Source organism: Aegilops tauschii, chromosome 1, assembly GCF_002575655.3.
Source record: "Aegilops tauschii subsp. strangulata cultivar AL8/78 chromosome 1, Aet v6.0, whole genome shotgun sequence".
In the NCBI taxonomy this organism is placed as follows: domain Eukaryota; kingdom Viridiplantae; phylum Streptophyta; class Magnoliopsida; order Poales; family Poaceae; genus Aegilops; species Aegilops tauschii.
This window is the reverse complement of record NC_053035.3, coordinates 496,481,166-496,502,100: the sequence shown is the minus strand read 5'-3', so window position 1 is coordinate 496,502,100 and position 20,935 is coordinate 496,481,166. Positions and strand designations below refer to the sequence as shown.

Sequence of the window (20,935 nt, the reverse complement as noted above, 5' to 3'; positions counted from 1 at the left end):
CCAGAGGCGAGGGAGGCCACCGGCTTATATAGCCGCGCCCGTGTGTACGCGTGGCGGGAGGGGAGGCGTCGCCGCGCCGCCCGTGACGCGCCGCCCGTGACGCGCCGCCCGTGAGGAATCAATGGCAAGGCTGACCGGCGGCAGCCTTGCCATTGATTCCCCGCGGGGAACCGAGGCGTTCTGGGGGAAGACAAGGCGCGGTGTCGCTGACGCGGCTGGCCCGCGGCTCTTTGGCGCCAAAACCGCTCGCCCCGGCGCCCCCGGGCGCCCCCAAGCGCGCCGGGTTCGGCCTGGGTCCGCAGACGCTGATTTCGGCCCAGGCCGGCGAAAATCGGGCTCCTGAGGGCGCGACTGGGCCTTTTTTCGGTGCCGGCGCGAAAAATCGCCTGGGAAGGCCTTTCTGAGGGCACGGCTGGAGATGCACTTACTCCTCATAAATTCTCTGCTCGTCATAGGGGTGCTCAGTAGAGGTGGCTCAAGGTTTTGTAACATGACATGGCAGGTGTTTTTTCTTACAACAGTGGTATAAATGAAGCCCAAGATCCCGCTAGTTCCCATGTGTCCCACTGTCAGATTTCCTACACTAACTCCAAAGGTGATCTCAGGCATGTTAGTCACCAGAGGTAACCAGCAGCACCACTAGGAGTGAAATTACGTTGTATACTTGACCTTCTCCTCCTCCTATCAGAGCAGCTAGCATTTGTGTCATCTTGTCCAACTTGGAGTTGGTGTCTGGCTCTATCTTGTTAAAATCTTCTCTAGTACTCACTTGTGACTTGGCCAACTCCATCTGCCCCCTGGCAAAATCGTCCAACTTCTGTTGAAGCTCTTCCTGTGCAGCCCCAAATTCCTCTCTAGTGATGTAGGCCATCTCCTCTTCAGCATCGTCGGTGGCTTGCTTGTTTCTTCTACCCATCTCCTCACGGGTCTGGATCTTGCAGATCCGGGATTTTACTAGGAAAACAATGTGTTTCCCCAACCAAACCAACCAAATCGAGCACCCACGCCTCCACCGTACCCCTAGTCCAGGACTTGTGCAGATCGGCTGCGGAATTTCATAGAGGAAGAACTCTTCAAACCCTTGCCAGGTTTATTCCAAGAGCTCGAACTAAGGCCAGAACCAACACTCTGTTACCACTTTGTGACAACCTATACTAAGAAATTCCAATTGGTCAATAGTTTGAAGAGCAGGTGAGAATTTCAGAGAAAATAGGGAGAAATCGAGAAGGGGATGAGCTAGGCCGAGCCAACTGGCGGTGGCGTCTAGGGTTCTTGTATTATGTATTTGGTAGATAATCCCATTTTTTTTCGAAACGGAGGCAAAAGATTTGCCTCATCTCATTAATTAAGAAGAATTTTGAATTACATGACTGACCGCCCGTAGACGGCCCGAAACCGATAAGCCTACTCTCGCGGCATAAGAGAACTCAGACGTTTGGCCCCTGCCAACCCCCAAAGTCTGACCTCCGCCTTGATTCTAGATGTGATTACATTTGGCATGGCGGACACCATCCTAAATACTCTCGCATTCCGCTCGTTCCAAATCTCCCATGAAACCAACATGACGAGAGATGCGAGGCCCTTTCTCACATTACCATTGACGCCTACCATGTGGTGCCACCAATCGTTGACGCTGTTGAAGCTACTCCAGTCGGTGATGTGCACACCGGTCAAACCCATCCAAGTCTTAATCTCCGTCCAAATGCGTACCGTGTATCGACAGCGGAAGATGATGTGTGCCGCCGTCTCTGGCTCCCTCTTGCATAACTGGCATAGGCCGCAATTTGGCCATCCTCTCCGTTGAAGCCTGTCCGCCGTCCAAACACGGTCTTGAATGATAAGCCAAGCAAAGAATTTGTGCTTTGGCGGCGCCCAATTGTTCCACACTGCAGACTTCATTTTCGATGCAGTGGAGTCGTCGAGTTGAGCTTTGTAAGCCGACGATGCCGTGTACTCACCGGAAGGCGAAAGCTTCCAAACAATCTCATCATCCACCCCCTCATCAAGGAAGACCTCTCGTAATCCAACCCAAAGCTCGTAGTATTCAAGGATGTGCTGAATTGTGAGCCCAGAATTTGTGTTGATGTTGGCAATCCACTTGTTGAGATCCAAAGCCCCATGGATGGTGTCATTCTTGTGTTTGGAAATTGCAAAAATGGAGGGAGCGATGTCTTTTGGCTTGCGACCCCCAAGCCAAGGGGAGTGCCAGAAAGAGGCCCTTTGCCCGTTGCCAACAGTGATGGAAGTGCACTCATAAAACAGCGCCATGTCCTCTTCATCGCACGGGTGCCCCAAATCAACCCAAGCTCTTTCCGCGTCCTTCCAAACCAACCAAGGCCATCTGAGCCGTAAGGCACGTGCAAATTTTTCCATGTCCAGGATGCCTAGGCCGCCCATGCCCTTGGGCGTACAAACTTTCTCCCATCTTATCTTACATTTACCTCCAGAAACTTTATCCGTGCCTCCCCAAAGAAAAGCTCGCTGCAGCTTGACGATGGACGCCATCATTCCTTTGGGCACCACAAGCGAAGTGAGGTGGTGGATGGCCTGCGAAGTGATAACCGACTTTACCCGCGTGCTCCTCCCAGCCATCGTAATGTACTTTCCCTGGCCAATCATGATCTTTCCAGCAATCTTATCAAGCAAATGCTGGAAGTCCACAACCCGCAAACGATGAATGGATAGCGGAAGGCCGAGGTAACGCAAGGGGAACTGAGCTCTGACCGCTGGGAAGGCACCCAAAATCATGTCAAGGTCGACATTGGAGCATCTAATAGGGGCCACCAAACTCTTGTTAATGTTCGTAACTAGGCCGGTGACGTTTCCAAAGCTTTGAAGTATGGTGGCAAGCATATCCACATCCTCCTTGATAGGCGCCAAGAATATGGCAGCGTCGTCCGCGTATAGGGAGGTGCAAAGGCGGGCACCACGTCCACGTAATCTGTGTATCTGTTGCCACGTCCAAGATTTGCTGAAGGGGGTCAATAGCAAGGACAAACAGAACGGGAGACACTGGGTCCCCCTGCCGGAGGCCCTGCCCATGCTGGATAGGATTGCCAGGAACACCGTTGAGAAGAACCCTCGATGTAGACGTCCGAAGAAGGGCCGTGATCCACTCACGAAACCTCGAAGGAAAACCTCTCCTCTGCAACAGGTCGAGAAGATATTCCCATCTAACTGAATCAAAAGCCTTCTTGATGTCCAACTTGAGCAAGAGTGATGGCGTGTTTGTTCGTTGGAGTCGGCGAGCATAGTTGCGAACATACATGAAGTTGTCGTGGATGCACCGAGATTTGATGAATGCACTCTGAGCACGGGATACGAGGATATTAATAAAGGGGTGAGCCTCATCGCCATCACCTTGGCTACAATCTTGGCGACGGCATGGATCAAACTGATAGGCCTAAAGTCCGTGATCGCCTCAGCCCCCTCCTTCTTTGGCAAGAGAACCACATTTGCGGAGTTGAGCCAGTGAAAGTTGTCCGCATGCAAACTCGAGAAGGCGGAGATGACCTTCATAAGATCGTCCTTTATAATTGGCCAGCAGCTCTTGAAGAATGCCCCAGTAAAGCCGTCAGGCCCGAGAGCCTTGTCGCTAGGCATAGCCTTGATGGCTGCAATCACCTCCTCGTCCGTCATCTCATCCCCAAGACTGGAAAGATCACAATCTGTAAAGTGGAGGAGTTGCCAATTGAAGTCTGTGGTTCTGCGTGGCCCTTTGCTCAAAGCGGTGGTGAAGTGCTGGTACATAATATTCTCCTTATCCTCATGCTTCGTAACCCAACCAGCCCCGTTGCTCAACTTGTGTATGAAATTCTTGCGCCTTCTCCCATTAATCTTCAAGTGAAAAAATTTGGTGTTGGCGTCCCCCTCCTTCAAGTTACGGATGTGGGCACACTGCCTTTTCCTAGCCCTCTCAAGAACCGCCAAACTGATGACGCGCCTCTTAAGCCGCTTACGAAGGTCAAACTCCTCCGGCGAGAGGGAGCGCGACTCCTGAGCGATGTCCAATCTGAGAATAATTTGAAGTGCCATGTGAAGGTGCAGCCTTGCACTTGAGGAGAAGGATTGACTCCATTTTCTCAACCGGACAGCGGTTGTCCGAAGCTTATGGAAGAGGATTTGACAAGGCTCGTAGTGGGGGGTCGAAGCAGCCCAAGCATCAGAGACAGTCTCTTGAAAACCCGGCATCTTGATCCAAAAGTTCTCGAACTTGAAGCTTCTAGGCTTTTTGGGGCCAATTATAGGTGCCAACAGCATGGGACAATGGTCAGACAGGGACGAAGATAAGGCATGCAAGATGTGATTTTGGAATTCAAGATAATCCCATTTGGGTTACAAGCTCAGCTTTATACCACAGCGAGTGATGCCAATCAACAAAAAGAAAGGAGTAAATGACAAGAAAATGACAGCTACATCACTAAAGGAACAGACGACGTTTGGCACGCCAAAATTAACGGCCGACCACTCCTTTCATTCAGTTCATGACATCCGACAGCGGCTCTATGGCTGGCATCATGCGGCAGCGCAGCTGTTAAACCCCTTCCTACTCTGAAGGACAGTGTGAAGAACGTCATGTTCTACTGCTAAAGCCTGTGCGACTGATTGAGCACATTGATGTCATTGTTGGATCCTGGAACATCAAAGAAAGCATGCCATATCCATAGATCATGGGATGCTACAGCCTCAAGGATGATGGTAGAGACACCGTAGTCACCACGTGTAAACTGCCCCTTCCATCCAAAGCGGACAGTTTTTCCACTCCCAATGCATGCAGTCTATGCTTTACCAGGAAAACCACGTGCTTCCCCAATTTCTAGTAGACGTTGAATGTCTTCAACAGTTGGCCTTCGCAAATATTCTCCACCAAACTTGGCAATGACCCCCTTAGCAAATTTCTCAAGAGACCCGAGTGCTGTAGATGCACCAAGTCTTACATGGTCATCCGTTTTGTCAGCAGGAACACCATACGCCAACATATGCATGGCTGCTGTGCACTTCTGTAAAGGTGATAGACCTGGACAGCCCAGGGCATCTACCATACGCCAACATATCTGGCTCTATCTTGATGCTTCTATTTGCTGTCTCGCAGCTTCTGATAATTCCTCACCTCTGAATCTTTTTTTCCTCAAGGATACGTCCAAAGCTGGACACATTAGAAACATAGACACCTCTAAATACTCATCTACAGTCTTCTGCGAAGTTGAAACAACAAACGGTCAAGTCAGTCAGTTGCTTCCTCGATCCCTCTTCAGTAAATTTTGTAAGAGCAGGCACACTTGCCTTTCTCTTGGCCTCCACGCAATCCTATCAGCTGGCGCCATGCTTTCCATAGTAGGCTGTGCGGGTTGCTCGTCCAGTTGGGACAGTCTTCACCTGAACAAAATAGTAACAGATTACATCAATGAAAATTGGGTTGGGTTATGTTGTGTCGGTCTTGCATTGATTCTTCTGAACTCACCAGCTGCATGAACTGAAGGTTGTAGAACATTTGTAGGATCTTATATTAGCGTGTTGGGTCGTCATTGTAATAATTATGGGAAGAGATTAGTAATGATCTGCCAGCGGCTGTCTCGTGTACCATACTATGCTGGTCTATGTTTGCTTAAGTACCATCTGTGAATCTTGAACACATGTAAGGTTTTGGAGCTTGAAGCCTGAGCATTCAAGCGATGGCTTGCACTATTTTTCTTCTTATTTTTGTTACTTCATTAAGATCACTTGGCTCTATCCCGGCGAATAAGCAGCGAAGAAGTTTCAAGTATTAGTTTGCTAGTTAGTTTCTGCAGCAGTTTCTGAAGCTTTGCTAGTTGTTACTTGCTGTGTTGTCATCAGTATTTTTCATGCTTTTATAAGATGCAGAAGCGGTCGGCCACTGTTGCTTCTCTGTTATACAAGGAGTACATAGCTCACATTTCTTTTTTACATGGAAGATTCTTCACTCTTTGCAATACTTTCACAATCACCTTGGACAGTTCCACTTTCATTTGGACTTTCCCAATCAATGGCAACCACACAATAGCAGAGGGCAATACATTTCTCACTCCAGCAAGCGTAGTTCTGGTTTATGATGTTTGGTCTTCACTTCAGGCTGCAACCCGAGAGAAGTTGGAGGCAGGGAGCATTGGTCCGAGTAAGTTGGTCGCGATCCTGCGCAAACACATTATTCAGAGATTAATTAGTTTTATTTATGCCACTGTATTTTGATGCTTCTATTTGCTGTCTCGCAGCTTCTAATAATTCCTCACGTCTGAATCCTTTTTTTCCTCAAGGATACGTCCAAAGCTGGACACATCAGAAACATAGACACCTCTAAATACTCATCTGTAGTCTTCTGCAAAGTTGAAACAACAAATGGTCAGGTCAGTCAGTTGCTTCCTCGATCCCTCTTCAACAAATGACACACTTGGCTTTCTCTTGGCCTTGGAGCAATCCTAGCGGGTGTTGTGCTTTCCATCGTAGGTTGTGCAGGTTGCTCGCCCAGTTGGGACAGTCTTTACCTGAAAACAATAGTAACAGATGACATCAATGAAAATTGGTTTGGGTTCTGTTGTGTCGGTCTTGCACTAGTTCTTCTCAACTCACCAGCTGCCTGATCTGAAGATTGTAGAACATCTGTAGGTAGAACTGCTTGGCCTGTCTCTCTTCCTTGCACAGAGTCCTTCAGAAGCCATACATTGACCCAATGTTAAAAAATTTAGTTGCATAAATCTGCCACGTGTAATTACAATCATAGATAAGGCATTGTTAAACCATTTCTGAAGAAAAAGAATACATAATGCGCCCATAAATGCATTTGATTTCTAGGATGATGGTTGTATGGATATAGTTTTGAGAAGAGAGAATGTTGTTGCCATGAGTATTTGTACCACTCATAGATGCGCTGGAGTCCAGCGGTGGACATTTTGTTCAAGTAGGTGGGGTCCTCCTTGCATTTCTAGAAGAAACATGCGATCAGTTTGTTAGTTTCTGCAGGTCCTCATGACGATGATTTTTGCAGGTCCTCCTTGGTTTGTTGCGAAGGTTGACAGCCTGCAGTTCATCGCCTTGATGACTGTCAGTCGGACTGCCTCCTAAAGTGCAGGGTGAAAGACAGAGTTCAATCACATGCAGTGCTTGAATTTCCTGTCATGCTTAAGGTATCGGCAACAATTATCGTATTTGAGTTTTTTTTACTCTTTTAAGTTGGCACTGTACCTGAACTAATGCACCCCCTGGTATTGGCAATGCAACAGTACAGCTCACCATGCGCACACGCTCGGTTTGTGCTTTGATCCAGCATATCTGTCCCTTGAGGCTTGAGCTGATACTTGTCTATCAAGCTGTGCATCTTGTTAATCTCCCCGATCTCTTCTCTGTCGTTTGACTGAAGGCTCCAGGAGCCCCTGACAATGACTAGGTTGACGTGATTTCCTAAGCCTTTTGTTCTCACCATACCATTCGACCAGACCGGTGATGTTCTTCACCTTGTCGGGCCTTCCATCGAGATTATGATTGGCTCACTTCTGTCCCCTAGGTACCCTCTCTGATTCAATAGCATCACAGTAATCATATCACGGTTCAGTGTTTTTAGAAAAAACCAAGGATATGTACTTACAAGAGCTCACCATTGTCCTCCTTGCTGTAGAGTAGCTCCTCGATTTGTGTGTGTGCTTTTGTGTGAAGGGAAAGTAACCGGATTGATCAGCACCAGGGGCGGCAATGTTGAACTTGGGGTCGAAGACGTTCACGCGCTTGTGGTGTAGGGACACGTCCCTGGCATTGTGAAGGCGTGGTGGCTCTCATACTGGCTAGGTTTGTCTTTGCTGCATTTTCTCAGGGAATCCTGGGATCAGTTGCACGCCATTGCTGGGATAACCTTTTTTGTTTACAGAGTGGCTGACCTTCTGGCTATTTCTTGGTAGGTGCTAGTGATGATGAAGTCGCTACTGTTCACAGCGATCATGTCAGCAGTGAATTGGCAGGAAAAATGATATTCTGGTCCATTTCTCTCCACTTGACATCAGAGTCCTTGTACTTTGGGCGTGTTCGGGAGCCCTCCCGCTTCTCAAATTCTCAACTCCACGTGAGGAGTGCAGCCGAACGGTCGAAATCCCAGCTATGGGCGAGAGAAGCTGGCGATCAGCGCAGTGCAAATTTCGCGGAGTCGAGGAGTTGGAAAACCCGTGCTCTCCAAAAACTACGAAGTAGGAGTTGAGGGAAATTACGCGCGTATGCCACCGCAAAGTGAACTTGCAGCGTACCGGTTCGCTAGCTATTCCTCTCCCCGAGCCCCGACACAGCGCCTCGGCCACCATTCCTCTCCCGACGAGCAAACCCTAGGCGTCGCACGCCGCCGCGAGGAGGCAGTCGCCACGCTGCTCTCGCCCTTCTCTGCCCCCACCAGCACGAGCTCGGCCGCGAGGTGGCAGTCTGCACGCTAACCTCGCCGTTGTCCGTACGGCCGGAACCGCGTCAAGATCGTCGGCACCGGTGCGGTGCCGGCGCTCGTGGAGCTGTTGCTGGACGAACCCGAACGGTGGGTCTGCGAGCTCGCGCCAGCCATGCTACAGGAGATGGCACAGGCCGGCGCCGTGGTCTGCCTGCTCAGTCGTCGTCTCCAATCCAGATGGGATCGGCTGATGCTAATTTCCTTCCTTGTTGGGTTGAAAGCCCATGGTGCTTCCCTCCCGAGCCAGGCCACATCAAAGCCAAATGGGCCAAAATTGCTCACTTTGGGCTTCCAGCCTTTTTAGTACGCCCAGGAGAGAAGCTGCCCAGCCGAACGGATCGCTAACTCCTGGCGATTTGGAGAGAAGCTGGCAGCTGGTTATGGGCGACGGAGTTGAGGAGCTTCCAGCCACAGAGGGCTACCGAACACGCCCTTTGTCTCGCAAGAGCATGCACAATCGTTTTCTGTTGGTCGATAAATGTTTTGGTAATGTGATGCCAGGTTTGGTTGCTGACAGAAGAACATTTTTCAGGATTCATCATTTCGATATATAGCTCATTTTCACCTGGGTGACTCCTAGGTTGCTTGATAAGAGGGATCCTGCTAAATTGCCGTCAGTGCAATTGCCAATGACCAAGTCTGGTTTTCCCTCCAGTATGTCGAGAATCTTGGCAGAAAAATCCTGAAATCGCCACGATGAAAGTTTGTTATCAATTTTACATTCAGTTCACAGTATTTACGAAAATTCCTAGCTGACATACCTGGGCATAAGGTCTTTCCCATCGTCATCTCTTTTCTTGAATGGCACCTGGAGGATGCTCGAGTGCTTTGTGTGTTCGACTGGTTCAAGTTCAATGTTGCACTTGGTGCCCTTTGCTTCTGGTATGAGCCTGGTTAACTGCAACATTTGAGTGAGCAGCCGTCAGATACTCAGATGCTCACTTCCCTGGACTGTTAGGCCAAGGAAGTGTAATGAAGGCGACCGAAGTTTACCACAAGAATCGTCAGGGTAACATTCAGGCCCTGCTGCTTGATCCTTTGCAGAAGTTTCTTTTCAAGAGCTCTAACTTGGTCCAGCATGTAAACTAGTACTCCCTCTGTAAACTAATATAAGAGCGTTTAGATTACTAAACTAGTTATCTAAACGCTCTTATATTAGTTTACGGAGGGAGTACCTGTCAAGAAAAGATCGATTTGCTGGCTTCTGTTTCAATTATTAATACCTGTTGATTCAGGCTTATATCTACCATTGTGAGATAATGATCATTGTACCTGACCACCAGTATCTGGCAACCCAAGGACCTTCTCTTGACCAAGTAACCATGGATGGAGATGATCATGATGTTGAACACCGATTGGACCCTGCTGAAGAACTTCTCCATGTTGATTGGATCCGGCGCCTGAACTTCGGAGGGGCAGTTGAGTGTTTCCCTTCATGTTTTCGTTGCATACCCTGAAGAAAACAGCAGCAGGCAAGTCTGTTCTAGTTTTGCTCATCAGGTCTGTATGAATGTACTATAATCTAATGCAGTACCATTTGTCATTGTACAGGCTACAGGGTCTCCTTGCACTTGAGATAAGGCGACCACAACAGCCTCCTGCGTGGAGCAGATGACGTAGCCAAAAGGAAGCACTTCTCCAGCTCCTCCATCAGCTGCTGGGTTCTTAATCAGCCTGCCCTTGGGGCATACCTGCATCGCAAGAGTTCGCATACATGTCAGAGAGAAAGGAAGAGGGAGTGAGCTAAATTATTTGTTCGTGTTGTTGTACCTCTGGAAGCACCTCTTCATCTGGTAGCGGCTCTCGCGCAGCACCTCAGGCATCATGTCGGCGATGCACGGACACTCTTCCTTGATGCAGTCATTCCCACGACTGTTTGGTTCCTCCTTTCTACAACTCTGTTTTGCTGCAGAGAGTAAGGTGCTGTGAGGTAGTGCTTGATGCTCAGGCTATCACAGAACTGAGTAAAATTCTTTGAGGTAAATTCTTCTCCCCTGTCTGTCCGGAGTGCCATGACCTTCAGGTTCAGTTCAACTTCAACTGCAGCTCTTACCTTCTTCACTGCTTCAAGTGCCTCGTCTTTGCTCTTTATTAGCACCACCCACATGTACCTCGTGTGATCATCAACTAGCAGTAGGAAATAAATCTTTGCTGCAAAGGTTGGAGGCGAGATGGGACCACAAATATCACCATGCAGTAGCTGCAGCGCTCGATCTGCTCCGTAAGATGCTTCGGCTGGAAACGACGCTCGTCTTTGCTTTGCAACCAGACAACTTTCACACAAACGATCAGTCTCATCAATCATTGGTAAGCCACGCACCATGGCCTCATTTGCTAGCAGTCTCAAAGCATGAAAGCTTATATGCCCGTAGCGTGCATGCCACAACCAGGGAAGCTCTGAAGTCTTTGACAGTATACAAACTGGGTCAGACTGCTCAATTAATATTCAGAATGTAGAGCCTGTTTGGTGTTCTCCTAATTTTTGCAAGCACTTTTCTCTCTTTAGCCAGCATACTCATCAACCCTTCATCGACGGAGTACTTGCAACCAAATTCATCGTTCTGCTCTAGACTGATTATATTACTTTTTAGCTTCGGGATGAAATAAACTTCAGTTAACAGCCGGTGCTCGCCGTTGTGTGCAACAAAGAGAACCGAGCCGCGTCCCTCAATGCCCACAACTTATCCATCTCCGAATCGAACTGAACCGGTGATATTTCGGTCCAGCTCGGCGAACTTATCGAGACAACCTGTCATGTGGTTGCTTGCTCCAGTAAGATACCAAGACTTGTCTGATAACCCTGTCAGTTTCGGCACGACTTTTTCTTCGTGAAACATGACCTTGTCTCCAGTGATTTCAGTGTTCTCAACAAGCTCACACACCTCGGTCATGAGCAAGGCTGGATCTTCGTCAGTTTGCTTTTGCGCCAGGTTTGCACGCTCGCGCTTCGGCTCCGGACAGTCGGCAAAGTGCCCATTCACATCATTGTTAAAACATTTTACTTTCAAGATGTCAAACTTATGATGCTTTTTCTGTTTGCCCTTTCCATTGTTCTCACCACGATCACCACGGCCTTTGTCCGGCCTGCCGCTCTGACCCCCTCCTTTCTTCGCACCAGCTGTTGTCGAAGATCTTCTTCCCCTTTCATTAGGGTTTCCAATGCCCGGGTCATGAGCATCAACTGCTCGTTGTTATCGCCACGACTATGGACCTGTGGTAGCGCCCACACTGGTTTTCCTCGAACGCCGTGAGGCGCCCAATAGCCTCATGCACTTTCATCGTTGTGACGTCGCCCCACTGCTCGATGGTGTTGACGATGTTGGACAAGCGGTCTGGCACGGCGCTGAACAGATGCTCCACCACGGGTTCTTCCACAATGGTGATGCCGAGGGAGTGGATCTCGCTCACCAACGTGGTGAGTTTCCTGGCAAACTCTGGGATCCGTTTCCCCTTCCGCCATGTCGAGGCGATCGAGCTGCCTCTTCAGTTGCTGTGCCTGCACCTTCTTGACGTGGATGTGGTCCTCACCAACATGCGAGCACCGTATCAGTTTCCCACGCCTCCTGCGCGGTGCCGCAATCTGCAACCTGCATCATCACATGATCTGGAACAGATTGTGAGAGCACGGCGAACGCTCCTTCGTCCGCCGACTGGTCAAATTCGTCGAAGCCATCGATCGCCGACTAGACGCGCAACGCCATCATCAGCACCTTGATCTTCACGGCCCACAACGAGTAGTTCATGTCCGTCAGCATCGGATACTGCATGGGCACATTGGTGGCTCTCGACGGAGCAACCACAAAGTTCCACGGCGCCTTCATCGCCTCCTGTGCTGTGTGCTCGACCTCCCGGGACTCGGCGGCCTGTACTTTCCGCCACCGCTTCTACTGCTCTTCCCGTCGCTCTTTTTAGGAGACATATCCCCCATCTCCGCTGCCAAAACTCCTCCAATCACCGCCCCCCAAACGCCCAAGGTCCTATCCTAAAGCTCTGTATACCAATTCTTGGTTTCCTAGCTGTGATCTACTCTCTCTCAAACTCTGAATTTTTCTCTCTGAATAACACAAGACGTCAAGGTTCACAGAGCAGACACGCAGCCACACGCGTGAAAAGTGCATCTTTTCTGTTCTTCCCTTTTATTCAGTTGCTTAACAGAAAACGAAAATCTCTCATGATCCAGTATATGCGTGCGCCATCCCACGAGCCTGGATCGTGCCAAGTCTAGAGCTACCAGCTAGGCCTGAAAACTAGGAACTGAAACTACACCGCAACGTGAACATAGCACGTTTCGGTTTCTGGTGGACAAATTCAGTCGTGCTTATTATGTGACAGAAAAACAAAATAAGCGGTGCAGATACATTGAGATTACATCCAACAACAATGGTCTGTCAAGATTTGTTTGGTTTTTTAGGAAGGATGTATCATCTTTTTTTTGCGTGCACTTTCTTTTTCTCTTGGGCATATGGTACACTCATCTATTTTCTTTTCTTTTGCAATGAAATTTATATGAATCATTTTATTATGTTATCTAATAGGCCATCGAATCACTCAAAAGAGATTTTTCAAAGTTCTGCTCGAATTTCGACCTTAAATTGAGGTATTTGTGTTTTCCTGATAAGTGACCAGCTCTGTTATCTTTTGCCCTTTTCTCTGTTTTTTCTTCATTGTCTACATTTTCCTGACATCAACTCATCATTGTCTTTGCAGCAGAATAAAAGGCAGAAGGTTCTTACTTCCTTTCATTCATTAGTGTTCATTTTTTCTTCAGTCTTTAGGTTCATTATTATCCTAGATCAGTTTGTTCTGTGGATTATTGATCTACCAGGGGAAGCTTTGGTTCATTTATGTAGCGGTTTTTTTTCCTGTGTTAACGTGTTGGTTAGGCGGCCGGTTAGGTACGGCGTGCTAATCATTCGAAGGCCAAAGAGGTTGGCGACAATTTTTCAACCTGAAACCCAGAAGGAAACAGATGTTTTCTTATAACTGAGTTACACTGAGTACTTAGTGCAGAGAGCTGTCACCCATGATTGGATCCAAAAAGTGACCTGAACCAAATATTAAAACTGGCGTCTGATGTTTAGTCGCTAGACGCCCAATTACCCAGTAGACTTTATTCCCTTGAGATCGCCACATAAACATGTATTTACAATGACTTGCAGCACCACTCCAATCCGATAGGCATTTTCTTTTTCTTTCCAAACGACCCATTCAATTACCATAGATAATTGAAGGAAACAGCGTCCCGGCATCCGGCAAAATCAGTATTGCTGAAAACCTAGAACGACTCGACCTTACATTGCAAGAAAGTAGCAGATCAATTGCTTGTTATGCCATATTCTTTCCTCAGCTCGCACACCGCCTTGAGAACCTGGGTCACTTGAGCATGGGATACACCCGGATCATGCTCGCTCTGCCGGAGACCCCAGAAGACCTTGAGAGCACGCTCATCGACGTCCTTGGGATCAATCTTGATCGCTTCTAGTCCCGCCCGGATCCAAGCATTCGTCTGGGCAGCCGTTGGCTCGAAAAGACCCTGCAGCACCAGCACCAGCACACACAAATCGGATGTAGGATGATTAGCATATATGGAACAGAAGGTGGAAATATGTCTGTTTTTTCGCCCCCGGCCGTAAGATTTATCCAAGATTTCTTTTTGCACGAGAGGCCGTATATATTAGACCCGCGCGTCCGTCTCTGTTGTGTTATCGGTTTGCTGCCTTGGCAAGAGAGAAAGGAAACTCCACCACCGGCCCGCTCTCTGTTTCAACACATAAAACTTGTTTTCCCTAAAAAAACATAAAACTTTTTTTCCTTTAAAAAATACACGTAAAACTTCTTTCTTTTTGCACGAGAGGCCGATCGAAAGGACTTGACAAACGTACTGTCCCGTCAACCCGCAGGATCGTACGTTTGTCAAGTCCCGGACGCCACCAGGTTTTCTTCCACACGCCGCCACATTGGTCCCCCTCCTCTTCCTCGTTTGGCGGTCTCGTTGGTGGCAAGAGGAGTGGGACCCGTCCGTACCTTTTCCCTTTTTTTCTCGTTAGGTTTTGTTTTCTCACGACATCAACGAGGTGGCGACAGCGATAGCATGTCATAATAAAGCCTTTCGGTATCTTCCTATCTCGACGATGTCTGTTTTCAAACCAACGAAGAACCCGTGAGAATTTTTATCCTAGAATTTTTGGCTTTCTTTAGATTTTGGCAGTTGGTGTGGCCTTCAAGAAAAATAATTGGCTGGCTATAGGTATGATGACTTTGACATACTTTTTTTGTTTTGCAGCTTGGTCGCATTTCTCCAACCCTCTGAACTGGTGGCGATTGATTGCATGCCCGTTTTGCGTGAGTGATGCTCCAACCGATGCTTTTTCGGCGACTTCTAGATCTCGCCTTAAGGGATGAATGGTTATTATTATGGTCTTTAAAGTTTGGTATGGTGAAGGCATCTGCATGTGCTCTTTTCCTTTGCGGTTGGTTCAGTGTAATTGTCTTCGGCAGACGGCATGCAAGCAGAGAAAGAAGACTAGTATGTTTTGCAATGTAATTTTATTCAAAAAGGCTAGAAATCTGTCAAATTTTTAGACATCAGAAATCAAATTTTTTCATGTCAATTTATATTGGCATAAGGATGGCAAATTTAGTTAGCAAGCATGACAATTTTCTAGTAAAATATGAACTGAGATGGATTTGTCATGTTCGCCAACTAAACTTGCCATCCTCGGCAAACACAATTTGCCATGAAAGCATTTGTTTTGCCATGCCTAGAAATTTGACGTTCGATGGATATCTAGGTCCATTTTATTTTGTACTTGTCGGTTAGCGCCTAGTTGTCTTTACACTATACGGCTCTTTGAGTGTTTTTTCTTTCTTTAAAACACAACCATCATGTCGTATTGAACACAATTCCGTCTTGCTTTGTTTCAAGTTTTACTTTTAGTGTCCTGGCTTTGTTTCTGATAGTTCCAATGCATGTAGGTTGTAGGGTGTGAATTTGAAATCTTTAGGTACTCCCTCCGTACCGGTGCAGACAATGAACTGACCAAGGCGGAGGGGAAAATGAGAAAATTTAATGTTTATTTACTAATTAATAACATTGCATGCAATAAACTGATCACTGCATGCCACGCTAGGTAGTCTCAAATTCCTTTATTCATGTTAAGAAATAAGAAACAAAGTGAAAATTTGCACCACGGCTAAGTGTTCTGAAATTATTTGGTTTTCGAAAGATGACTTATACGCCGGTACAGAGGGAGTACCGATAGACACTCCTAAGGCCTTGCCTGGTTAGGGGCTGATCCACGTGGTTTTCTGGGGATCGCGGCTCAATCCACGTGGTCCGCCCCAGCCGAAAACTATTCCTCATGGATCAGAATTGACATGTTTGGTTTGGCGCCCGTTGGGGAAATTCCGGGCCAATCCACGATGATCCTGTCCGATCCACGGGGCAAAAAAAAAATCGCCTCCGTCTCGTGGAACGGATCCACAAGAGGCGTGTCACAAGGCGAGACACGATGGAGGCGCGGTGCGGCCAGTGACAAGTCCGACAACGGCAGACTTATCATGCTTAATTAGCTGAGAATTTGGATACGAACACATGTAAAGGCTAACTTAGAAATATCTTGACACCGATCCCCTTCCACTTGTACATCCCTTCCCCCACCTCCTCTTGATACTGCCTTGACATCATTGCTTGATGCCATACTCCTTCTGCAGCTCAGACACCATCTTGAGAACCTCGGTCACATCATGATGGGATACATATTTAACACCTTCTGCTCGGAGACGCCAGAAGATCTTCACAGCCATACCATCGACATCCTTGACCTTAAACACTTCCAGGGCCGCCCGGATCTCGGCATCCCTCTGGGCAGCTGTTGGCTCGAGAAGACCCTGCAAACACACATACATACACACACAAATCAGAAGCAAGATGATAAGCCATCAAGTTTCAATTGTACATGCATCTGAAGGTAGGGCAGGAAAGATTATGCAGTCTGCTCTAGGCAAGAGACAGGATAGAGCTCTCGATGGTGAGCAACTCTTGAAAACTTGTAATCAGGAAGAAGTTATGTAGCGGACAGGAGGATAGGCAGGGCACATGTCAGCAAGGTGAAAAGGTGGCAACCGATCCTGGGGCCATCGGTACTCTGACGGGCGCGAGTGACGACGCCCGTCAGGTGCCATGAGTCTCATCAGCTGGAACTGCCGGGGTTTGGGGCAACTACGGACAGTTCAAAAGCTCGTGCGCCTGGTGCACACTTATTGCCCAAAGATTGTCCTCTTGTCAGAAACATGTCCATGTGAGGAGAAGGTGAAAAGAATAAAATGGAGACTGGTTTGAAGCACTGCCTTAGTCATGATGGTAAGGGTAAAGGTGCGGGCATTGCCTTGTATTGGGATGAGTCAATCTTTCCTACTTCTAAAGATTTGAGTTGGTGGTGAGTTCACTCACCCTCATCCTCCTACTATAACACGTGGGACCTCCAGCAACAGCAGTCAAATTTAGAAAATGAATTCAAACCCATCTCTACTTCACGACTTGCCATTTGTCGCCTCCAATCCCCCGTCTTCTGCAGAAAACCAATCATCGTTCTCCGGCCACCTGTCCACTCCAGTAGCTGTCCACCCGCGTTGGCAAAATTTGAATCCCCGTCTCTCACATGGACGCTGCAGACCACAGACGCCTCCCTCCCTGCCTTCCACCACCCACCACTCATGCCCGCCACCATCACTTCTACTCCGCCACCGTCGCTTCTGCGGTTCGTCAGCTACCTCTGTCTCCTCCACGCCGGCTCCGGTAAGGACGGAAACGTGACCCTCTCCTATCTCCTCTTATTTTCAAGCAGTGAAGCAGAGGCGAGTGTCTGGTCGTTGGGAGGGGTATGGGCCACTACCGGACAGAGGGAGCAGGGAGAATCCGCCACATCTGCAGAGGGGGCGGGGGGAGGAGGCCTAGGCAGAGCTTGGTGTGGGAAGAGAGTAGGATGGCGCGGGGGTAGAGGTCGTCAGGGTGAGGAGGATCCAGTACAGAGGGGTGGGTAGAAGACGAGGAAGAGAAGAGGGGGCGGCCAGTGGCGTGTGGGTGACGGAGAGAGCGAGCCAGGTCGGCTCATACAGAGAGCGGGCTGGGGAGTAAGTTACTGCAAGGAGAGGAAGGGGCCATGGTGAATACCGCCAGCCGCTAGGTTGCTGCTGCTGCAGCTACTGGAGCTCGACCCTGCGGGTTCCAGAATGATGTGAGGTGATGCAGTGCAACTGGGATGGGGGCTGGGGATTTTTGTTGAGGCTGCAGTAGAAGGTTGATTTGGGAGAGAGAGCAAGCGGGGACTGGAGCTATGGTTCTGACTGTTGCAATTTTTCCAGAGAGTCATAAAGGGCCGATGAATGTACTAGTTTTGTTTTAGAAGTTCAATAGAAATACAGACCTATCAAGGTAAGTGGACAAGAGAGAGGAATCTCAAATTTGGTCAAACTGTGTTGTGTTGTTGAGCCTTCGTGTATTGATAGTTTGGCCTTAACATTCTGAGCATCATTAACCTGCAAATGAACTCACCTATTCATGCTATTATATAACATTCAGAAATCAGATGTGTATGTACCTTGTAGCTAGGATTTTTGCATCCAGAGTAACAAGACAAGTTGAGAAATGAATTTGTAGCTGAGAGGATTTGTATTGACTCGAATTTACAAAGTGTTTTCTGAATATTGCAACAACTTTCGTAGCCTTCTTGGTTAAAATGCACTTTGGTCACTATGACTACCAATTTTGCCAATAATTTTCCTATTTTTCACACTGTCCATGTCTGCATTTTTAGAACAAGTTGCATGCCTCCACTAATGTGTTACAAATTATTTGTTCATGAGCACTCCACTGATGTAGGTGTTGAGCACTTGATGGCGCTGCAGCTTACAAGTGCGGGCATGTTCTCGTGAATACACGTAGCTAGTTTTTCACTTGAATGACATAAGCTTCATGTCCTTCACAACCAGAGTTTCTTTGCATTGGCTAAAGTATTCTGATATGAATTGGTATACGGATTTGCGACATAGTTTTTTAATATATGGATGCAAATTCACTTAACATAATGTGCTTACATCAATGGTATCTATAAAACAATGGGCATGCTTCTTTGTTGATATTCCTTATTATCCATTCAGTGTTAAGTCTTTATCATAACATAGACATGAGAAAGACAACAAACATGGACATGAGAAAGAATAATAGTATAGGGGGAGATGCCAGTGGGGATACCAACTACGATTAGAAGGTTTACAAAAGTTTTTCATTACCATCCAGTTTATACCACTTTGTAGAATCTTAATCACTTTCACAATGCTCGGCATGTCATGAACTCACCCTAGAATTAAGACATGAGCGTAGTATGATAGTGTAGCCTGCACATTAATTAATATCAACTTTGCCACACCATTATATGGATATCACCTCATTTTTCCTATGGTGTTCCTGAACTTCTGTTTTTCAGTCTGATCAAACTGATTGACACTTTGGAGAAAAAATAAATACAAACCACATGACAAATACCAAGAGTAAAAATAATTAGGTATTAACTTTGGGTGGTTTTTTTTTGTTTAGGTATTGTTATGTCAAATATAACTATAAATATTTTGCAGGATCAACAATTGTCTTAGTAAAACTCTCTCCTTGGACCAGGATTAAGATTGGCAGTGTGGAATGCTGTTGGAGCCTTTTTTTTCCTAAACCGTTTGAGCTAAGGACAGTAGATGGCGCACTTTCACATATTTTGGCTCGAATATTTTGTGGTTGCATCTTTCCTGTAGTACAGAAAGCTCCACTCTTTGCGGTGCTTAAATAGGCTATGGAAATCACAACTGGAACCTAATCTGGAAAGCTAAAGAGCAGAGAGGATGGAGGAATCGGCAGCAACGGCCGTGCCATGGACAACCCTAGTAGATCTTGCCCCCACGCCGTAAACACTGCTTGAGAGGGTGGGCAGCAGGGAGAGAGGGCGAAAATATATATAGGAGAAAAGAAGTACCGTTCTTGTCCTGATCCGGAAGCACAGCCTCCTCCATGCCTGCAGGAGCGCCGCCATCCTTCCCGCCGACTCGATCCGCCGCCGCCACCGCCTCTTCTTCTTCTTCCGCCGTCGGTGTCGGGTGTCGGTTTTTTTTTGAGGGGAAAGCCAGTTCTTTATTGATCGAATTCCACAGAAAGTGGGATAATGCTTACATCATGTGGTTGGCCAAACCACACATGACGCCCAGGTGCTAGATTAAGAGCGTATCTAGCTAGGCGGTGAGCTTCTACGTTGCTATATCGACTTTCAAAAATAAAACTACAGGAAAAAGCAGTAGAACGGGCTTTGATCTCGTGGACAATTGCGCCATGTTTGCCGTGGGAACCTTCAGCAATATCTCTCACCACCTGTTTTGCGTCTGACGCGACCACAAAACTCTGCAACAAAAGATCCTCAGCTGCACAAAGTGCCTCCCTGCATGCTATCGCCTCCAAAATCATTGAGTCATCCACTCCTTGCACCACCAGGGCTGTGCTGCCCAGGTAGTTTCCTTCGGCATCCCTGCATACCACTGCTGCCGAACCACCTCGCCCTGGTCTCACGGCCGCGTCCACATGAAGCTTAGCATGGTTTGCCGGAGGAGCTCTCGGGCGAGTTCTACGCTGCAAGTTCCCCCCGTCCTTGATATCCCAGCCGGTTTGCCTTCTTTAATGCTCTCGAGCTCTCCAATGAATCTGGTGGTGAATGAGAAAATTGATTGGGGACTTTGGAAAATCCCCTCGTGGATGGACTTCCTCCTTGCCGACCAAATAGCCCACGAAATGAGCATGTGATAATGCCTCCATTTGTGTGAAAAGCCACTGTTTGGCTTTCGGCTCGCTGTTGCGCACCAGCGAATGCCCTATTTCCTCCTCTACCAACGCCCAAGTGCATCTGGAAGTAGTACACTCCAGGACTGAATGGCGCCATGAGTGGGTGTCGGCTGTTCGGGCGAGAGAGGGTGTGCTCCTCCTAACCCACCGCGCTAGCGTAAGTGGGCCATCCCAGGAAACGCTCCCGGTGCCCCGCGAGCGCCAGTGATCGGTTATTGGCCACATTTCTTTTATTTCTACCGATTTTCTATTAAAATGGTGATTTATTTTCTGAAATTTAAAATACTACTACATGAATTTGAAACTATGTTCGCAGGTTATGAATAAAAATGTTCGAAAATTCTTTAAATGTTTCATGAATTTAAAAATGTTCTAGGATTTAAATATGTTCAGGAATTTAAATATGTTACGAATTTGAAAAAGTGTTCACCGATTTAATAAATATTCTTGATTTTTTGAAAAAAATCATGGATTGAAAACATCTTTGCAAATTTAAAATACATTAACAAATTTAGAATTTGAAAATATTCATGAATTCAAAAAATATTCCTAGATTTCAAAAAGTGTTCACAAATTAAAAATAGAAATAATAATAATAATAGTAAAAATAAGAGTAAAAACAAAGGAAAAAC

At 47.4% G+C, this 20,935-nt stretch overlaps 1 pseudogene; it reads right to left on the bottom strand.

Annotated features, from left to right (window-relative positions):
- Nucleotides 1–6,086: 6,086 nt before the first annotated feature.
- Nucleotides 6,087–10,754, bottom strand: LOC109762125 (sucrose synthase 6-like; annotated as a pseudogene).
- Between the last annotated feature and the right edge of the window lie 10,181 nt (nt 10,755–20,935).